The following is a 15034-nucleotide window of genomic DNA, read 5'->3' as shown; positions in this document are numbered from 1 at the left end:
TTTTATTCCATCAATTCCTGGTGCCTTGTTCTTTGCCAATTCCTTCAATGCACCATGGACTTCCTCCTTCAGTATCATTGGCTCTTGATCATATGCTGCCTTTTGAAATGGTTGAACATTAACCATTTCCTTTTGGTTCAGTGAGTGCAGCCTAAGTGCTCCTTGGAGGCCACTATGGGCAAACTTGGTCTCTCATACTTTGGACATATTGTCAGGAGGGACCAGTCACTGGAAAAGGGTATCATGTTTGGTAATGTGGAAGGTCAGAGACAAGGTAGAAGACCCCCAGTGAGATGGATTGACCAAGTGGCAGAGTTGGTGGGCTCAAGCATGGCAACGATTGCAAGGTTGGCCCAGGATTGGGCAGTGTTTCATTCTGTGCATCGGGTCACTATGAGTCAGTACTGACTTGATGGCACCTAACTACTACAACAACAACAAATTAGTGTGGTGCTGTGAGTCAGAACCGACCTGACAGCACTCACAACACCAAGAAGTATGGTGCTGTAGGTAGGATAAGCACTGGACTGGTAACTATGAGGTTGGCTCTTCATATCCACCAGCCACTCTGGGAAATTCTATACAGGGTCACTATGAGTCAGAATTAACTCCAAGGCACACACAATATCTTTTTAACAGTCCTTAATTTTTCTTAGAAGGAACTCTGATTGCAGCATGGTTAAGCAGCACTTTGCTACTAACTGAAAGTTCACAAGTTTGAACCCATTATATGCTCCCCAGGAACAAGATGCGGCCATCTGCTTCCATAAAGATTGCAGCCTAGGTAACTCTAGGGAACAGTTCTACTCTGTCCTGTACAGTTACTATAAGTTGGAATTGACCAGACTGCAACAGGTTAAAATTTTCTGATGTGTCCTTTTACTAGGGTGCTTCAAAAAGTTCATGAAAAAAATGGAATTAAGATAATGGAAACCTTCCAGGAACATTTTGAAGCCCCCAAATGTGTATGGTTCTCAAATGTGGTTATGTAAATATCTCATTCAGAATGACCATATCATATCAGGATGACCATATCACATTCAATAAATCAACTTGGACGAACAGACACATGTCTCATGGATTTCTACTCTTTCAAGATAATAATAATATGTTGTTGTTGTTGTCAGGTGCCATCGAGTCGGAACCGACCCATAGCGACCCCATGCACAGCAGAACGAAACAATGTCCGATCCTGGGCCAACCTCACTACCGCTGCCACACCCGAGTCCATCAATGATGCCACCTGGCTGATCCATCTCATTGGGGGTCTTCCTCTTTTTCTCTGACCCTCCACCCTACCCAGCATGACATCCTTCTCCAGCGATTGTTTCCTCCGGAAACAATCTTTTGAAAATGATTTTTAAATGATACTCAGGTTTCTAAGAAATGAGGAGTCCATTTTAAAAATCAAACTTAATCTGATTGTAATTCTTCATTCAAAAGTTTAAAGAGCTTAAATCTGCCCTTTCCCTGACAAAGCAGAGGTAGGAAAAGAAAAAGACCTTGCGCACATAGCAGAAGTACCCAGAAAGAGGCTAACATGTGGCTGGAAGTAAGCATTTTGTAGTGTATATTAACCAAACACAACGACAAATCATTTGGAGATCAATTAGTGAGAACATTGTATTTCATATGCACACTCTGTCAGTAACAGATATCCCTACACAACTTTTTATTAAAGCCTCTAATACAAAGAAGTAGCCATTTCCATATAGAATATTGATGAGTGTCTTAATTGTCTAGTGCCACTTTAACAGAAACAGAGAAAACAGGTGACTTTAACAAACAGAAATGTATTTTCTAACAGTTGAGGAAGTTCAAATTCATAGTCCCAGCTCTTTATAGTTGCTAAGTGTCATAGTCAATTCTGACAAAGCTTCCCTGCACAGGGTTTCCAAGGAGCAGCTGGAGGATTTAAACCACTGACATTTTGGTTTGAAGTCCAGTGCTTATCCTACAGTCCCACACCAGGAGTCCTGCTCCAGCTTCAGGTGAAGGTTTTTGACTCTTTGTGGGCTCTGGAGAATGGTCCATGTCTCTTCAACTCCTGCTTCCTTGTTCCTTGAAGATCTCCATTTGTCTTGTATCTATCACATCCCTTCTTTTCTGTTGTACTTAAGTACCACTGAGTCAGTTCTGACTCAGCTACACTTTATAGAGTTTCTGAGTAACAGCTGGTGAGCTTGAGCCACTGACCTTCTGGTTCAAACTGACCTTGTGGTCTAGTGCTTATCCTACAGCACTACAACAGGCTTCTTTGATCTCATTTATGTCTCAAAAGTTACTGACTCAAGTCACACATTACATTAATCCTGCCTTTTTAACATAACAAAGATAACCCATTCCCACAGGGCATTGTTGTTGTTAAGTGCCATCGAGTCAGTTCCGACCCATAGCGACCCTGTATAGGGTTTCCAAGGAGCAGCTGGTGAGCTTGAACTGCTGACTTTGCAGTTCAAATGACTTCGCAGTCTGATGCATTAGCCCACAGCACCACACATAGGATTAGAGCCCCATATATTGCTGTTAGTGCCATAGAGTTGGTTCTGAGACATGGTGACCCTTTATAGAGTTTCTGAGGAATGACTGTTGGGTTTGAACCACAGACTTTGGAGTTTATAGTCCAGGGTTTAACCGACAGTGCCATACCATCCATACCCTAGAGGTTAGAATTTACAACACATATTTTGAGGGACACAATACAATTCATAACATTTTCCCCTTGTGGTTGTTGTTGTTAAATGTCTTCAAGTCAGTGCTGACTCACAATGACCCTGTATAAGGTTTCCAGGGAGCAGCTGGTGGGTTTGAACCACCAGCAAGTATAGTGCTTTATTCTGCAGTGTCACACCAGGCCTCCAACATTTGTTCCTTAACCCCCCAAAATTAACGACCTTGCCACATGCAAAACATGATCACCCTATAACAGGCTCTCAAAAACCTTAAATCAACTCCAAGTCCAAAATTTCATCTTTGGAATCATCTAAATTAACTATGGGTGAGAATTTCAAAATATTGCTTTCTGGTGCAAAACTTTTCTTTATCTGTTGTGTTGTTAAGTTCCGTTGAGTCAGTTCTGACCCATAGCAGCCCTGTTTAGAGTTTCTGAGGAGTCTGAACAACCAAAGTTAGCAGTCCAGTGTTTATCTATCTAGACTACAGGTTATTTCTTTCCAAAGTACAGTGGTGGAACAGGCACAAGATAGATTTTTCCATTATAAAAAATAGGTTAAATTAGAGGAAAGAAAGAATGACAGGTACCCAGCAAGTTCAAAACCCAGCAAATCAATTTACATAAGCTCTCACAGTTTAAAAATAATCCTTTGGTCTTTGGGACCATCTGGGGAATGGTTCTGCCCTTCAGACTCTAGGAGTTCGCCAGCCCTGGGCTTTAGCTGTGCCTTCCAAACCTTTTAGGATGGCAGTTCTGCTCCCTTGGCTTTGTTGTTGTTTTTAGGTGCCCTTGAGTTGGTTCTGATTCACAGAAACCCTATAGAAAACAGAACGAAACACTGCCTTGTCTTGTGCCATCTTCACATTTGTTATGTTTTAGTCCCTTGTTGCAAACACAGGTGGACGACTTTAACAAACAGAAAGTTATTTTCTCATAGTTTAGGAGGCTAGCAGTCCAAATTTAGATTGTAGGCTCTAGGGGAAAGCTTTCTCTGTTAGCTATAGAAAGGTCTTCGCCTGTTCAGCTTTTGCTTCTTAGTTCTTTGGGGATCTCCACGCCTTGACATCTATCTTATCCCATTTTCGCTCTGCTGGCTTGTTTTATTTATTTTATAACTCAAAAGAGAGTGATTCAAGTTACACCCTATACTAACCCTGCCTTGTTAACAAAAAAAAGACAGCCCATTTCAAAATGGGACCATAACTACAGCCAGAGAGGCTAGAATTTATAATACATATTTGGGGCACTTTATCCAGTACATAACAATGGACAAGAAGAGGATTAGTAAAGCACAAGAGCAAGAAAGCAGATAAAGAAGGTTCCAAACAGGAAGGATTCCCTTGGCAACACCTACCTAAGTATTCTATCAATTTCTAATGAGAAGAGTTTGAGAATTAATGCCCAAGCCCCACATTATATTGCTTCTTTATTTTTTAATCAGAGGTGGTATTGATCAGTTATTCATAAAAACTCATTTATATTCTCAGGTAGTAAAGTATTTATGGGTATCTATTATATATTTTTTATTTTATTTAAAATACAGAAATATACATTCATAGATTAATCTTTTGATATGATGTTGTTACTGTTAGGTGCCATTGAGTTGACACCTACTCATAACAACCTTATGCACAACACAACAAAACACTGCCCCATCCTGTCAATCATTGCTATGCTTGGGCGCATTGCTGCTACCACTGTGCCAATCCATCATGTTGGGGGTCTTCCTCTTTTTTGCTGACTCTATATTTTACCAAACATGATGCCCTTCTCCATGTACTGGTCCCTCTTGATAATATGACTGTAGCATGAGAGACAAAGTCTGGCCATCCTGGCTTCCAAGGAGCTGTCTGGCTGTACTTCTTCCAAACACAGATTTGTTTGCTCTTTTGGCAGTCCATGGTACTTTCAATATTCTCCCCCAATGCCATAACTCAAATGCGTAATTCTTCTGTGGTCATTTTTATTCAATGTCCAACATTCACATGCATATGAGTTTTCTGAAAATACAATGGGTTGGGCCAGGTGCACCTTAGTCTTCAAACTGACATTTTTTCTCTTGAGCACTTTAAAGAGGGCTTGTGCATAATATTTGCCTAATGCAATACATTATTTGATTTCTTCACTGCTGGTTCCATGAGTGTTGATGGTAGATCTGTTCAAAATGAAGTCTTTGACAGATTCTATCTTTTCTCCATTCCTCTTTACGCTACTTATTGGTCCAGTGGTAAGTATTTTTGTTTTCTTTACATTGAGATGCATACACATCAATATCTTAGGCATTAATGAGCTGAAATGGACTGGAATTGGTCATTTTGAATCTGACAACCACATGGTTTACTATGCCGGGAATGACAAACTGAAGACAAATGGCATTGCATCCATTGTAAGAATAATGTATCAAGCTCTATCATGAGGTACAATGCTGTCTGTGATAGGATAGTATCCATGTGCCTACAGGGAACACCAGTTAATACCACTATTATTCAAATTTATGCACCAACCACTAAAGGAAGTGAGGATGAAATAGAAGAATTCTACCAACTTCTTCAATCTAAAATGGATCAAACATGCAGTCAGGATGCATTGACTGGAATACAAAGACTGGAAACAAAGTGGAAGGATCAGTATTTGGAAAGTATGGCATTCGTGATAGAAATGATGCTAGAGATTGCATGATAGAATTATGCAAAACCAATGGTTTCTTCATTTCAAATACATTTTTTAAACAGCATATGAAACAACTACATGCATGGACCTCACCAGATGCAATAGACAGAAATAAAATTGACTAAATCTATAGAAAGAGACAGTGGAAAAGCTCTATATCATCTGTCAAAACAAGGTCAGGGGCAGATTGTGGAACAGACCATGAATTGTGCATATGCAAATTCAGACTGAAGTTATAGAAAATGCAAACAAGTCCATGAGAGCAAAATATTATCTTGAATATATCCCACCTGAATTTAGAGATCAGTTAATACCACTATTATTCAAATTTATGCACCAACACCTAAAGCTTGTTGTTGTTGTTGTTAGGTGCCATCGAGTTGGTACCGACCCATAGCAACCTTATGCACAACAGAACAAAACACTGCCCGATCCTTGGCCAACCTCACTACCGTTGCCTCGCTTGAGTCTATCGATGCTGCCACTTGGCCAATCCATCTCTCTGGGGGTCTTCCTTTTTTTCTCTGACCTTCCACATTACCAAACATGATATCCTTCTCCAATGACTGGTTCCTCCTGACAATTGTCTCAAATATGAGAGACGAAGTTTGGCCTTCTTGACCTTCAAGGAGCACTCTGGCTGTACTTCTTCCAAAATGGATCAAAGAGAGCATTGTACTTCAAGATGCACCTTGAATTGTTCTTTTTGATGCTGAATGTGATGCCTTTCATCTTCAATTTGTCATTCCCAGGACCCATGAAGCATGTAGCTGGCAGATTAAAAATGACCAATACCAGTCCATTTCAGCTTACAAATGGCTAGGTTATCAATGTTTATGCATGCCATTTCATTTTTCACAATTTCCAATTTTCCTATGTTCATAACTCATACATTCCATGTACTTATTATTAATGGATGTTTACAGCTGTTTCTCCTCTTTTGAGTTCTACCCTATCTGTAAATGAAGGTTCCTAAAGCTTTACTCTATTCACGTCATCATGGCTAACTCTACTTTGAGGAAGCATCTATTCCACAGTCATATTTTCAGTGCCTTCAAACCTGAGGGGCTCATTTTCCAGCACTATATTTGACAATATTCTGGTGTTTTAAATATTCAGAAAATAGTCTGTCTCTCCTTCTTCATACTCTTTCTTAATCTGGAAGCTCATCTCAAACTTTTCTACCATGGGTGACCCTCTTGGTATTTAAAATACCAATGGCACAGCTTCCAGAATCACAGTAACATGCAAGCCAGCACAGTATGGCAAACTGACAGAGGAGTGGTGACTTTGATAGAAGTTAAAATTTTTATTGAGGATTTTGGTGATTGGCATTCTGAGTCAGTTTGTTTGTTTGTTTGTTTGTTTTCATAAATCACAGCCATAAACATTATCTATTGTTTTGTTTTCTTTTACCATTTCAACATCTTTAAATTGAAACTTAAATAAGGATCCTTGTAAATCGACATGAATACAAAAATCCTTCTAAAGTTTTACTTAAAAAAATCTTTTGTTTCACCTACATAAGGACGTCTACAATATTTTTATTTTCCTCTATCAAGCGTTCAATTTATCATTTATAAAATCAATAATAGTTCATACCATTTCATATATATACTTCTTCATTTTATGTATTATTTACTTATATTACAAAATGCAATAAAGGTAAAAATAGAACAAACCAGTTTAGGAAGCAGCACATTGACAAAATGGCTGATCGGAATGGTTGCATTCAATTGTACTAGCAAGAAATTACCAGCTATAAAAATCAACTTTTTCATGGGCATAATTCAGTATACTTGACCTAAATGAATGGAAAATGTCAGCTAATTTAGAGAAAGTTGAGTAGAAGTTGGCATCTATTGTATTTGAATACCATTCTCTTAGGTTAACTTCGTAGTTAAGGGTTTATACAACCCACTTCTTTTGTTCTCATATACATATGACCTAAACAGTGTTATTTTGGGATGCCACTATATTACAGAGATTATAGAAATACATCATGTAAAATTTTAATATCACCTGGTACAAGTCACAGATGGGACTGTTGTGACTGAGGTCAATCTGAGCAACTCTTCATTGCTCCTCAAAACTCTCCTTCCTCTTCCCCATTTCTGAAAAATCATTAACCTTATACTAAAATCTCCATCCTTGACTTTCTTTCCTTATCATAGAGTGAGTTTCTTCCCATGAAACTACTTGGTCTCTAAAGTGTGGTGTTGGTGATTGTGTGTTGTGGAATCAGTTTCGAATCATAGCAACCATGTTTATTAGTTTTGAGGCTGTGAATCTTTACAAGAGCAGAAAGCCTCATCTTTCTTCCATGAAGCAGCTGGTACATTTAAACTGCTGAACTATTGATTAGCAGCCCAACTTGTAACCCACTATGCTATGTAAACATTTAGTGGTCTTTCCTTCTCTCCATTACCCATGCACGTTTTTGTTGTTGTTAAGTGCCTTGGAGTCGGTTCCAACCCATAGCGACCCTGTAGAGGGTTTCGGAGGAGTACCTGGTGAGCGTGAACCACCGACCTTGTGATTCAAACTGACTTTGCAATCCAGCGCATTAACCCACAATCTACATCAGGACTTCTGAACATGATATATTTTGTTGTTGTTGTTGTTATGTGCCGTCGAGTCGGTTCCGACCAATAGCGACCCTGTACAGGGTTTCCGAGGGTGTAAATCTTTACGGGAGTAGAAAGCCTCATCTTTCCCCCGCGGAACAGCTGGTAGTTTCGAACCGCTGACCTTAAGGTTCGCAGCCCGATTCGTGATATATTTTAGTGAGCATAAAATATTTTCAAATTTTTTCTCAGGCTTGGGAAACTCACTCTTTTCAACCAACCCGCTTGTGCATTTTGATGAATTCTTCAATTAAATAACTCCTCTAAGCATTGTTATAATGAAATATGAGGGCTCCAATTGGAAATTGAATGCAATTTTTTGATGGTATGAAAAGGCAAAGCTTAGGAGTAGCCAGTCCTCTTCCAGGGACTGTTTTAACCAGGTGCACTCTTATTTAGATAAGCTACATAATATGTATATAAACAGGTAATGGAAGATATCCAACATATATTCATTGCAGTTTCATTCTGAAGCTTCGCTGTCTTAGTAGCAACAAATCAGAAAAGCCACAGAAACACATATAAACAAGACATTCTTTTGTTAATGCAAGACCTTATGATATGTAAAAGGAAGAAAGGAGTCATTTATCTGATTCAGAATTAGCAATATTAAGACAATATTTCAAAACTCACAGGGCTCGTCAGAATAAAGGTGCTCTAAGTAAAATATAAGAACCCACATCTTAGAGAGCAGCAACATTCTGCTGGTCAGAAAAAAAGCATTTCTGCAGGAGAAGCAGCAACCAGCTCTGACTAACCTTATTAGATTTTGAATTTCATGAGCCCTAAAGATGCTCCCAAATCATCTAAATGCATACATAAAAAATGAGAAACGATCAGAATGTGTTGGGCCTTGGTAGGGTAATCAATAATGCTTATATCTGGAAGCAACATTTTCAGCCACACAGAAACAATAGTTATTTTTGAATTCCTTGGGAACTTGCCAGTGGCCAAAGATAAACTAATAATGTGAAGTAGCACAACACTGAGATCCATAAACATCAGCTGGGAATCTTGATGGAAATGTTTTCAAAGAGGCAATGGCAGGCTTCACAGGTACCGGAAAAAGACAACAAGGGCATCAGGATCACAGGTGATCCTATGTTGCAGAGGTTCTTACAGCAAGAAAGTAAGCAATTCACGACTGTAGAACCAATTCTGACCCATGTTGCTTTTGTTAGGTGCCATTGAGTTGGTGGAGTCTTGGTGTGGCGTTGTGGGTTAATGCACCAGACTGCAAAGCCATTTGAATGGCAAGGTTGGCAGTTCAAGCTTACCAGCTGCTCCTTGGAAACCCTATACAGGGTCACTATGGGTCGGAACCGACTTGACAGCACTTCACAACAACAACAATTGAGTTGGTACCAATTCATAGTGACCCTATGCACAACAGAACAAAACACCTGGGCAACCTGACAATTGTTGCCACACTTGAGCCCATTGATACTACCACTTTGCCAATCCATCTCGCTGGAGTTCTTCTCTTTTTCTCTGACCCTCCATCCTACCAAACATGATATTCTTATCCAGCAACCAGTCCCTCCTGACAATATGTCCAAAGTATGAGAGATGAAGTTTAGTTATCCTGGCCTCTGAGGAGAACTCTGGCTGCACTTATTCTAACACAGATCTGTTGGTTCTTTCAACAGTTCATGGTACTTTCAATATTCTCCTCCAACACCATAACTCAAATGCATGAGTTCTTCTATGGTCTTCCTTAGTCACTGTCTAGCTTTCACATGCATATGAAGCTATTGAAAATATCATGGCTTGAGTCAGGCACACCTAAGTCCTCAAGATGACATCTTTGTTCTTCAACACTTTAAAAAGGTCTTGTGCAGCAGACTGGCATAATTCAATACATCACTTGATTACTTGAATGCTGCTTCCATGGTGTTGATGGTTGATCCAAGAAGAATGAAGTCCTTAACAACTTCAATCTTTTCACCATTGATAAGAATGTTGTTTATTGGTCCAATGGTGAGAATTTTTGTTTTCTTTACAATGAGATGAAATTCATACTGAAGGCTGTTCTCTTTGACCTTCATTAGTAAGTATTTTAAGTCCTCTTCACTTTCAGCAAGCAAAGTTGTATCATCTGCATATCGCAGGTTGTTAATGAGTCTTTTTCCAATCCTGATGACACATTTTTCTTAATTTTAAACCATTCAGTGTGCTCATGTTCTGTTCAAACAACTGCCTCTTGGTCCATGTATAGATTCCTTGTAAGCACAATTAAGTGAGAATACTCATTTTCTGCAATTTTGTCCATACTTGTCATGATCCACACAATTAAAAGTCTTTGCATAGTCAATAAGGCACAGGTAAACATCATTCTGGTGTTCTCTGCTTTCAGTCAAGATCCATCTGACCGCAACAATGATATCCCTTGTTCCATGTCATCTTCTGAATCTGGTTTGAATCTCTGGAAGTTCTCTGTCAATGTATGGTTGCAGCCATTTTTAAATTATCTTTAGCAAGATTTTACTTGCATTTGATATTAATGATATCGTCTGATGATTTCTACATTCTGTTAGGTAACCTCTCTTTGTAATGGGCACAAATTGTTAGTCATTTGTCCAGGTAGCTATCTTCAAAATTTCTTGGCATAGATGAATTAGTGCCTCCAGTGCTTCATCAGTTTGTTGAAAGATTTCAATTTGTATTCCATCAATTCCTGAAGGTTTATTCTTTATCAATGTCTTCAATGCACTTTAGACTTCTTCCTTCAGTATTATTGGCTTTTGATCATATGCTACCTCTTGAAATGGTTGAACATCAACTGTTTTTTTGTTTTTTTTTGTACAGTAACTCCTTCCACCTTCTTTTGATACATTCTGCATTGTTTAATATTTTGCGCTTAGAATCTTTTATTATTTTGAGTTGAGGTTTGAAATTTTTTTTCAGTTCTCTTAGCTTGAAAAATACTGAGTAGGTTCTTCCCTTTTGGTTTTCTAACTCTATTTCTTTGCACATTTCATTATATTTGACTTTGGCTTCTTGAGTTGCCCTGTGATGCATGAGTTTGCTCCAAATTAATGCACTTAGACATGTCTCTGCAATCATAGATTGATGCAGACCAGTTCACTCATTAAAATATTTTTTTTTTTTTAGAGTGCCTTCAGGTCCAATCAGAACAATAATTTCTGAAGAATATTTTGAGCCAGTTAAATTCAAGTTAGAGAGGTGAGCTCAAATGTTAAGGTAACTGTTTTTGTTGTTGTTGTTGTTGTTTTTTACTCCAAATGGGATAACCCTTATAGATCTCTCAAAAGGCATGGAATGATCATGGGGCATATTAGGAATACATATTAAGAAAATTGTACTGGTAAGAAAATCATCAGGAAAGTTATGCCATTTTTCCCCCATCATGACATTCTTCAAACGTAGCAAGCACTAAGAAACCTTACATATCCATATTCCCAGTGAAATGCTATAGGATATAAACTAGACTACTAACCCCAACGTCAGCATTTCCAACCCTACAGCTACTCCTTGGAAATCCTATAGAGGATCACTATGGAGTGGAACTGACTTAATGGCACTTAAAAACAACAACAACCCTCTCCATGCTGTAGCTCTGATCTTGCCCCTTCAGACTTCATTTTGCTCTCAAAACTCAAAGAACATTTAAAAGGAATACAGTGATTATCCTGAGGATGTCAAAACTGCTGTTTGGCATGGTGTAAATTGAATAGTGCAAAATTCTTCAGGAAAGAGTTAGAGAAATGGAAACACCATCTTCAAAGTATCTAGGCCTAGATGGAGGCTATGTTTTAAAAAACAATAACAGTTTTGTTTAATAAATGTTTATATGATATTATAGCAATACTTTTTGACTCTCTATGTGTTGTTAATCCTAACTCCCATATCTGTGGTTATAATATCACCATTTGGGAATTATTTTTCTTTGTTAATAAGGCATAATTGGTATCAGATATATTTTAAATCCTTCTCTTTTGAGATACTAAAAAAGAATAGATCAAACAAGCAAGCAAGCACAAATGGAGGTGGGCATACAAAACACATGATCACTAGTGAACCAAACAGGAAAAGAAACAAGGACCAGATGGACACAGAGAGTCTGGCACCACAAATTTGGACTTGTAACCTCCTAAGCTATGAGAAAATAAATTTCTGTTTGTTAAAACCAACCATGTGTAGTATTTCTGTTATAGCTTCACTAAGACACCTGGATCATGCCATTCAGGAGCAAAAAGTACCCTTGTATACCTTTCTTACCAACAAAAGATGCTCTGCTCAAATCTATGCCATCATTTGAAAGACAAAATAATTGACATCTTCAAGTATTTTATAGCTACAGGGTATCTACATAGATGATAAGAGAGATTTTTTATCATTGTAGACTGCCATTGAAGTCCTGGTGTGGTGCTATAGAATAAACACTGAACTACTAACCACAAAGTTGATTTCAAAGCCACCAGCCACTCCTCAAAACCCTATAGAGTGTTGCTATGATTCAGAACTAATTCGATGACATTTAACAACAGCAACAGACTCCCATTGGTTAATGTCATTCTTTATTTGAAGGGTTCACCCTTAATGCTTTCTGTTGGTTTCCCCACTTCCTTTCCTCGACCCCCTCCTTCTCGTTTCCTCCCACTAACCTGTAAGACCACATACAATCTACCTGAGATATTATTCAGAATACTTTGCAGAATGGAAACCTCAATAGATATCTGAGGACATTCTGAGGTAGCTGTGGCCATTCTAATCATAGATAGGAGATGTCTATCTGATGTGGAAATTACTGATCAAGTTACAATCACCTTAAACAGTTAAATATATTTAAAAACCTAAAATAATAGCTGTATTATAAGATATAACTTTAAACATGAGTTTTCTTCTTTCTCTACCTGTTTTTAAATTAAAACAAAAAGTGCAGTCTATAATGCATCTTGTCTGAGAACTACTTCCAATTCCAGTTGCTAACATGTCAGCTCCAACCTATACATGTCACAGTAGAAATGTGCTTGGTGGGATTTCAGGCCTTTCTCGCAAGGCACTTCTGAAGTTCCAACCTTTCCATTAGTATCCAAATGCATTAATTGTTTACACCACTCAGGGACATATAAACTGGATGCACAGTGAATCTATGCCCACCAGGCTCCAGATTAAGCCAAAATAAATAATAAATGAGGTCATAATAAGTACAGGCATCATATTTCTAGGTTGCTGGTGGCACTGTTGGACTACAAACTGTAAAGTCAACATTTCAAAACATTGCCAGGGGAAAGATGAAGCTGACTATTCCTGTAAAGATTTACCACTTCATAAACCCTATACAGGTGTCCTGGTGTGGCACTGCAGGATAAGCACTAGACCGCAAGTTCAGAAGTTCAAACTCACCAGCCACTCATATACAGGGTCACGATGAGTCGGAATTGACTTGATGGCAGTGGTTACTGTCATGTTAACTCCACTTTCTCGGTGATTCCTGGGCATCCCTGTGAGTAGTTTTGTGTATTCATGATTCATTCTCAACAATGCCTTGGAGTCACACTGAGTCAAAACATGCCCTGAGTAGAAACCCTAAGCAAAGTCTATAACATACTATAGCAGATCACTTCAGCCGGTGTTGTCACAGGGACCGCTAGGAATCAGGCTTCCCTGTGGCAATATTGAGCTACAAAGAACACTATGTCTGTTCCTCACATCTGTGGTCTTTTTCTATTATGTAGTACTTGCTCTTCTCAAAATCTGTTCACTTACAACCTGGGCCCTACCTCACACAGAATCAAAGTCTCTGCGAACAAGTCCATGACTCTGTTTCTCACACTTCCCAGACAATCTTTAAAAATTGAGGGAGCATGCTTCCAACTTTTCAGAATTTTAATGAAAGTTGTTTCTCTGTTTTCATCTGTAGGTCTTCAGATTCATAACTTACCAATAATGATGATGATACGAAGATGATAATAACAACAACAAAACACTGAAAATTTACATTTGGTGCTTGAAATTACACATCTAGTAGCTGGCAATACAAGGATTAGAACTAATTTTGATCCAAAAGCCTGGTCTGGAGAGACAACCTGAGCCAAAAGATACTCCTTGGCTCAAATTACAATCACTCTTATGACAGGTGTTGTAAATGGACTAGACACCTGTGTCTCTATTAACTCATCTCTGTGTATAAGTCTTCAATTTGGCCCCTTAGAGCTCCCATCAGCCCTAAGGGCATAACCCAACATTTCTACATCTCAGCAGCGCTCACAGCATAGGTTCAAACTAGAAATGATTTTACTTTGCTCCACTATCAATTAGCCCACATCCATTCTTATCACATAACTTCTCCAGCATCCATACACACACACAACATAGATCTGATCATCTTGCCATTCATCTTACACTATAGAATATATTCTTTTTAAGGTAGTTCATGCTTCTTTGCATTGCATCCAAGTGTTTCATTGCATTTAAAAGTGAGTACAATTAAGTAGTTTAGGGAACGGTCTTTGAAGTCTGATTGCCTGGGTTCTGATTCCATTTCTCATTTGCAAAATAGGATTTATAGTATCTAAGTTGCAGGGTAGTTGTGAAGCTATAATCATTTAATTAAGAAACTAGTAGCTGGGTGCCTTGCATCCATTTACAACTCATCATGACCTCAATCAGATAGAGTAATCCAGAGCAGGTCACCAAGTCTATCTCGTGCAGAGTGATGAGCACATACCACCAATCTTTTATATAACAGTTAACTAGTTCAGTGTCATTTCTCAACACTTTAAAAAGGTCTCATGCACCAGACTTGCCTACTGTAATACGTTGTTTGATTTTTTTGATTGCTGCTTCTGTGAGTGTTGATAGTTGATCCAAGAAGAATGAAGTCCTTAACAACTTCAATCTTTTCTCCCTTGATAAGAATGTTGTTTACTGGTCTAGTGGTGAGGATTTTTGTTTTCTTTACATTGAGATGTAATCCATACCAAAGGCTGTGCACTTTGATCTTCATCAGTAAATATTTTAAGTCCTCTTCACTTTCAGCAAGCAAGGTTGTATAATCTGCATATCGCAGGTTGTTAATGAGTCTTCCTCCAATCCT

This window comes from Chrysochloris asiatica, unplaced genomic scaffold, assembly GCF_000296735.1.
Source record: "Chrysochloris asiatica unplaced genomic scaffold, ChrAsi1.0 scaffold00061, whole genome shotgun sequence".
In the NCBI taxonomy this organism is placed as follows: domain Eukaryota; kingdom Metazoa; phylum Chordata; class Mammalia; order Afrosoricida; family Chrysochloridae; genus Chrysochloris; species Chrysochloris asiatica.
Note: the sequence above shows the minus strand (reverse complement) of the source record.